This window comes from Myotis davidii, unplaced genomic scaffold (genome assembly GCF_000327345.1).
Source record: "Myotis davidii unplaced genomic scaffold, ASM32734v1 scaffold49, whole genome shotgun sequence".
Lineage (NCBI taxonomy): Eukaryota > Metazoa > Chordata > Mammalia > Chiroptera > Vespertilionidae > Myotis > Myotis davidii.
In genome coordinates this window covers 4807194-4815197 of record NW_006300375.1, presented here as the reverse complement: position 1 = coordinate 4815197, position 8004 = coordinate 4807194, and the positions used below count along the sequence as shown (strand labels likewise).

Genomic DNA, 8004 nt, shown 5'->3' with positions numbered 1-8004 from the left:
TCCTTCCTTTTCCTTCTCTCTCTCTCTTTCTTTTGGTAATACTCTTCTAGAACGTATCTTTATACAAAGCAATACTTCGTAATAATTCTTTACAGAGCTGAGGGACCCCCCCCGCCCGAGTGCACAAATTTTTGTGCACCGGGCCTCTAGTCTATAATAATAAAAGCATAATATGCTAATTAGATCTGATGTCCGGAAGGACAAAACCAGGGCTGCGAGGGAAGCCTGGATCCCAAGTGCCAGAGGGAAGCTGGTACTGGCAGCTGGGGGAAGGAAGGCCTACCCTTGCACGAATTTTGTGCATTGGGCCTCTAGTATATATATGAAACAAAAAACAAAGAGAGGGAAAAAAACCCACCTTGAATAAAGCCTCGCCATGGTTCAGTGGTTGAGCATCAACCCAAGAATTAAGAAGTCACTGTTTTGATTCCCAGTTAGGGTTCATGTCCTGGTTGCAGGCTCCATCCCCAGTGGGAGGGCATGCAGGAGGCAGCCGATCAATATTTCTCTCTCATTGATGTTTATATCTCCCTATCACTCTCCCTTCCCCTTTCTCTAAAAGTCAATAAAAATGTTTAAGAAGAAAAACAAGGAAAAAGAAAAACATGAAGGAAAAGTTAAAATACAATAATCCATCACCTGTCAAAGTAGTTCCAGGATGAAAACAGAAAAAAATGGGGAGGGGATGAAATAGTATATAAATTCATAGAAGAAAATTTCCCAGACTTCTGATTGAAAGGTCATGACAACTGCCCAATACAAATTTAACAAAACCTACATGCAGACATATCCTCAATAAATTTTAGAAAAACCAGTATGAATAGAAGATAAAAGTTTCTGGAGAGAAAAAAAACAACAACCAGATTTCTTACAAACAAATGAGAATTGGGTAGTAAACTTTTCATCGATTGCATTTGATGTTGTGAGACAAAGGACCAATGCCTTTAAAATTCTGAGAAAAACTGAGTATTATTCAGCCTTAAGAAGGAAATTCTGATATGCTATAACATGGATGAACCAGGAGATACTATGTTAGTGAAACAAACCCGTCACAAAAGGACAAATATTGTATGATTTCAGTTGTATGAGAGTTATCAAACTCACAGAGAAATAAAGTAGAATGGTAGGTGCCAGGGACAGGGAATGTGGGAAAGGGGAGATAGTGTTTAATGGGAATAGAGTTTTTTTTAGTTTGGGAAGTTCTGGAGATGAATGGCAGTTGCAAACAATGTAAATGTACTTACTGCCACTGAACTGTACACTTAAACATGGTTAAAATGATAACTTTTAGGTATGGTTTACCACAATTTTAAAAATTAAAATAAAGAGTTTTCCGAGGGAAAATTGTTTTGAACTTGGAATTCAAAAGGGCAGAATAAGAACATTTTCAACAAAGCAAGGACATAAAAGTTTACTTCCCATATACCAATCTAGCAAATCTTCAATATATGTAATTTCATTAAGAAATCTTTAAGATAAAGAACATTATTTTATATATGATTTTAGAATTTAAGATGGAAAGTTTAAATGTTACCCATTTACCCAGGGAAGACAATAAGTAACTTCAGCTTACCTTTTCTGCTATTATTATGGCAAATGCTAAGTTTAAACTATCCTAAAGAACTTTTGGAGGGGCTCCGAATAAAAGTAAAACACACTGTGGGGCCCTAGCCGGTCTGGCTCAGTGATAGAGCATCGGACTGTGGAACGAAGGGTCCTGGGTTCCATTCCAGTCAGAGGTACATACCTTGGTTGCAGGCTCCTCCCCAACCCAAGCTCTGGTCAGGGATTGTGCAGGAGGCAACTGATCGGTGTGTTTCTCTCACATCGATATTTCTCTCTGACTTTCCCTCTCCCTTCCACTCTCGCTAAAAATCAATGGAAAAATATCCTTGAATGAGGATTACCCAAAAAACAAACAAACACAAAAAACAAACAAAACAAAAATAAAACACACTGTGGGGAAGGTTTTCCATCAGACCCTGCCTCTGAGATCCTTCCAGGTACCTCTTTTTTGAAAGAGTCAGTTTACGTCATTTTCTCCATTTCCCCCTTTGCCGGTCACTCTTCAACCTGGTCCATTCAGTCTTCTATCTCTACCACTGCACTGAAACAACTTTTATCAAGGTCACCAGCCGATGTTGCCAAATCATATCCTCATCTTTCTAGACCTCTCAGTAACACACTCAACTCAAATGGCAATTCTCTCCTTGAAACGCCTTTTCTCCTCGTCCCTGGGACTCCACATACTTCCATTTTGTTTCTTTTCTTACCTCAGGGCCACTCCTCCCAATCCTGGAGTTTTGTCCTTGGACTCTTTCTCTTGCTTCTCCACTTTCTCTCCTGCGGTAACCACTCCAGGCTCATGATTTATACTGCAATCTGTACATCAACAATTCCCAAATACTTCTTACCTTTGCGCTTCAGAGACCAATTAACACCTCTCCTGAATGTGTCACAGGCATCCCAAACCTGCCAAAGGCAAACTCCTAACTCCCCTCTACCCGCAAGATAGTCCCCATCTCAGGAAATGTCAACATCATCCATCCAGTTCTTCAAGCCAAAAGCCTAAGCGTCAGTGAACCTAAGGTCTCTAAGAGAATATGCTCTGGACTAAATACAACTCCATTATTTATACCTCGTAACTACATGATCTTGGACCAGTTAGGTTTCTTATAAAAATGATGAAAACACTTAGAACAGTAAATTATTATTCTTAACTCCTCATTCTCTAATTCCCACCAGTAAGTCCTATCATCAATTCTACCATCAAAATATCCTCAATCTGTCCTCTTGTCTCCAGCTCCATTACTGCTACCCTCATCCAAGCCGCTCTCATCCCCCAAAGATTACAGTCGCCTTATTAATTTTCTCCATTTCTGTTCTTACCTTCATGATCCATTCTCCACATAGCAGCCAAAGTGATACTTTCTTTTTTTTCTTTTTTTTAATTTAAAAATATATTTTTATTGATTTCAGAGAGGAAGGGAGAGGGATAGAAAGATAGGAACATCAATCATGAGAGAGAATCATTGATTGGCTGCCTCCTGCTTGCCCCCTACTGGGGATCGAGCCCGCAACCCAGGCATGTGCCCTTGACTGGAATCGAACCTGGGACCCTTCAGTCCGCAGGCTGACGCTCTATCCACTGAGCCAAACCAGCTAGAGCCAAAGTGATACTTTCAAAATCTATACCAGATGTATCTCCTCTGCTTAAAACCCTCCAATTTATTCCCTAGAGTATTAAGGTAAAATCCACATTCCTTACCTTGGTCTCCAATGCACTACACCCATGGTTCACAAACCTAGCACGTATTAGAATCATGATGGAGCTCTAAGAATTATTCATGCTTAGGCCGCATCCTGGACCTATTAAATCAGAATCTCAAGGTGAGATGTCCATCTAAAGTTTAAAACCATGTAAGTGATGGCTATGTTGGAAAACACTGCCCTCCTCGTTCTTCTAGCACGCTCCCGTTTACTCACTGCCTACCTGCTAACTGCCTTCTTACTTCCCCTCGGGACTTTGCACTAGGTATTCTTCCTACCAGAAAGCCCTTCCTCAGAACTTCTCACAGAGGGGTCCTTCCTGTTAATCAGTCTCAGCCTAAATATTAGCTCCTTACTGAGTCCGTCTCTGACAGCCAATCTAAAATAAATCACTGGATAGCACCTTCATTTTTGTCAAAGCACTTAAATATATTCATTTTCTTGTTTGTTTATATTATCTTTCTTTACTTAAATTTAAGCTCCAGAGGAGTTTACAGGAATTGTTCAATGCTATGCCTTCAGAGAGCAGATATCAAGCAAGAGTAAGTGTTCGGGAAATATCTGTTGAATGAATGAATAAACTAACAGGCATCGTTGGGAACCAGCTGCCTCAAGGCTGTCTTCTATAGCTTAAGAATAAAGTTTATTTCCTTTTGTTTTAAAGGCTATTCCATTCAGAAAGGCTGGGCTCCAGCATTGCAGCACAATTCTGTAGAGGAGCTGAAGGACAGAGTCTACATCAACCCTACACCTACAAATCACCCCAAACCCTTACAATAACCATTTACTCTACATCCCTTCCCTTGTCTTCCCTCTAACTTTTTCACCAGAATTGCCAACAAATTAAAATTGACTGATTTAATGATATTTAATTTAGTTTCCACACCAAGATGTGGCAGACAGGTTAACAAAGAAAAAAGTGACTTGGGTGTAATGAGTAAGAGAAAGCAAAAGAGAAAAAAAATCCACCTGTCAGACTGCCAATTTTGTATCGGAAAGAGTTTTCTAATCTGAAGTTTGACACTTCAGATGAACTGCTAAATTGAGCATGAAATGCTTCCCAAATAGATAAACATAAAACAAGGTTAAGGTTCCCCAGGCTATCCCTTACTAAGGACTAGTGGTATCACTTTCCAACTAGAAGTGAAGCACTACCTTTGGGATATCTCCTTTAATGCCCGGGGGCAGCCGCAGGATCCAGAAGTTCCTGTTCCTCAGCAGGTTCTCCAAGTTCTCCAGCCGCCGCTGCAGCAGCCCGTACTCCTGCAGCAGGGTCCCCAGCACGGCCCACTTGCCATCCAGCTGGTTCCCGAGATCAGCCACTGTCTTTTCACAGCTGGCCAGCTTCTTCTCTGTTGTCCCTGTCCGTCCTTCTAGATGTAGGAGACGCCGGCTGTGCACCTCCACCTTTCTCTCTATAGCCTGCACAGCTGCCACCACTGTCCACAGGGAGATGGCTGCAGTCTGCAGGTGTGCCTCGTTTGCTCCTGGGGGTGTGGGGAGGGGAAGGGGCTGTAGGGACGTAAGGCATTCGGAGTCCCATTCAGAAGTCTGTGTGCAGTGGAGAGATGAGACAAGGCACTGAGTGTTAGAAGAAGCCCTAATCCAAACTTAAACGAGATAAGAACTGCTTAACTGGCTATCTGAGATTCATCTAAATATCGTTTGATTACTGCTTGCATATGCCTCATCTTCATGGAGCTCATCAGCATCAAAAGTCAAGAGAGCTGCTTTGATGGGTCAGGAATGGATTAGGTCAAGACAGTGAGTGAAACTAGATCAAGAACCAGTCTGGCATACTCCCTAGAATTCAATGGTTCTCAACCTTGGCTGCACATAAGAATCACCCAGGAATCTTTTTAAAATCCTGATTTCTGGGCCTCATCCTCCGGAAATTCTGTTTCTTTGTTATGGGGTGAGGCCACAACATTAACAAGGAAACAGAATTTCCGGAGGCTGAGGCCCAGAAATCAGAATTTTAAAAAGATTCCCGGGTGATTGTAATGTGCAGCCAAGATTGAGAACCACTGCCCTAGATGCAAGGAACTTTAGCCAACTGTTCACAGGCTCAAGATTGCTGCAGCATTCTCTGTCAGTGGGAAAGGCCTACATCGAAAGTCCTGCATGCCCCAGGAACTTTCCAGGTTTCACCCGGCTCAGTGTGCGTAGGGACTTGGGCTCTGGCCCTGTCCACCACCCTTCTTACAAACCACAACCATATGTCCAGCCGGTGTGGCTCAGCGGTTGAACCAGGAGGTTTCGGTTTGATTCCACTCAGGGCACATGCCTGGGTTTCGGGCTGGATCCCCAGTGCAGGGAGGGCAGGGTGGGGGTGCGGGAGGCGTTGATCCATGGTTCTCTCTCATCATTGATGTTCCTCTCTCTCTCTCCCTTTCTATCTGAAATTAATAAAAACGTAAGTTTTTTTAAAAAACAACAACAACACAACCATACTATTCAGTAATAGCTGAACAAGCTTTGAAAGTTGAGTCTGGAGAGTTATAAAACAGAACATAATATACTGTATTACTCCACATGGCAGAACTAGAACCAACATGGAATTTTTAGGCAGGCCAACTTTGGTCTATATAAGTTAACTTTTGAACTAGGTCTTCTAAGAAAGTAACAGGTTATCCCATCACTGAATGTACATTGAAACAGTGTATTTTAAAAAAAGAAATTGCTGTAACAGGAGGTTGGATGAGCATGACCTCTACAAAGACTTCTGATGCTATGGTAACTGGCTCTACGGCCACAACCTCCAACTTCTTCAGCTCACCCCCGAGCTTATTTTCATTTCACCTGCTCTGCAACCCACCGAACCCTTGGCCATTCCATTTGCTGCTGGCTTATCAGACTGCTCCCAGCTTCGCTTTCCTCCTCAGCTGATCACTTCAGCCACTTTCAACCCTGTCTTTCTGCCTCACCTGCTGGGCTAACCTTCAGGCTGGAATCATTCCGATCCTTCTCATTCTGCTTCTGCAGGCAGGCTGGTAAGTCACAGAACCAGGTAAACTGGTGTCACCACACACCAACCGATGTCTCTAAGCTCAGCAGGGACTCAACACTGCCTGGCAACCCCCATACTGCTTTTCCCATCCCATGTGTGGCCACTACACACCCCAGCCCCTCTCACACTTTTTGCTACAGCGCTCCTCAAACTAATGTGCCTCCTCAAACTAATGTGCGTAAGAATCATCTGGAGATTTCATTGAAATGCAGATTTTGAGTTAGTAGTCTGGGAGGAAGCTTGAGATTCTGCATTTTAACCAGCTCCCAGGTACTGGCGCCGCCCCAGGGCCCACCCCTCACGCTCAGATGACATGGAAAAAAAAAATTAGATAAAAACTCTCTGAACAGCCAAAACCGGTTTGGTTCAGTGGATGGAGCGTCGGCCTGCGGACTGAAGGGTCCCAGGTTCAATTCCGGTAGGGGGCATGTGCCTGGGTTTCGGGCACATCCCCAGTGGGGGATGTGCAAGGGGCGGCTGATCGATGTTTCTCTCTTATCGATGTTTCTGCCTCTCTATCTCTCTCCCTTCCTCTCTGTAAAAAATCAATAAAATATATTAAAAAAAAAACAACTCTGAACGTTTTCCTTTTTCTTCACACCTCTTCCCACCTCAGACTCATTAATAACTTAACCCATGCTTTCTTTTTTCCTTCCCACAGGAAAAAGGTTCATCATATTTAAAACCAATCTCTCCACTTCATGCTCCGAATACCAACTCCTTCCACATTTTTGGGTACGTTGTTTTTTTGTTTGTTTTTTAATTTTTTAAAAAATATATTTTACTGATTTTTTTTACAGCGAGGAAGGGAGAGGGACAGAGAGTTAGAAACATCGGTCAGCTGCCTCCTGCACACCCCCTACTGGAGATGTGCCCGCAACCAAGGTACATGCCCTTGGCCAGAATCGAACCTGGGACCCTTCAGTCCTCAGGCCGACGCTCTATCCACTGAGCCAAACTGGTTAGGGCTGTTTTTTAATTTTTATGGCCAACATTTCTTCTCCATAAGATAGACCCGCATTGTTCAATATTGTAGTCACCTGTGGCTACCGAGCACTTGAAATGTGCTTATTCTGATTACTATGTGCTGTGAGTATAAAATACACACCAGATTTTAAAGACTTAGTATGGGGGAGGAGGGAGGCAAAGCTCGATTAATTCCTTACTTTTGACCACACTTTGAAACATTTTGTATGCACCGGGTTAAATAAAATAGATCATTAAGATCCACTTCATCTATTTGTCTTTACTTTGTAAATATGACTCCTAGAAAGCATCAGGTGACACATGCGGCTTCCGTTGTATTTCTATTGGCCGGGGCTGGCACACACGTGCTCACCTCTACCATATGTTTTTGAACGACTGGGGCAGGAAGAGAAGACCCAGAAGCAGAGCTGGCATTCCCCCGTGCCCCATTCCCCACCCCAGTGGTACTGCTCCCTCCTTTTCCTCTGCTTTTCTCATTCCCCAGTCACTCCTCCATAGCCCGGCCTGGCTCCCGACCCACCGAGACTGCTCTCCTCGGGGGCGGGGGGTATGAAAACCTGAGTTCGCAAATGCAAGGCGTATGTTTGAAACCTGTCTAGTTCCTGCTCATTCCACCGGGGTCTGGTGTGAGTTGGTCCCGCAGCCCCGGCAGCAGGCGGACAGCTGGGCGCCGCGGGCCCGCAGTCCACACGCCCAGAACAAACACTGACAAGCCCCCCGCGGGCACTGCTGGGGAG

At 43.8% G+C, this 8004-nt stretch overlaps 1 protein-coding gene across 1 annotated transcript in view; it reads right to left on the bottom strand.

Annotated features, from left to right (window-relative positions):
- Window positions 1-2344, bottom strand: part of ZNF398 (zinc finger protein 398) — a 20572-nt gene extending 18228 nt beyond the window's left edge. Inside the window, 1 exon segment of the mRNA XM_015572708.1 lies at window positions 2274-2344. The gene's annotated coding sequence lies outside the window, so the exon portion shown is untranslated.
- Window positions 2345-8004: the final 5660 nt, after the last annotated feature.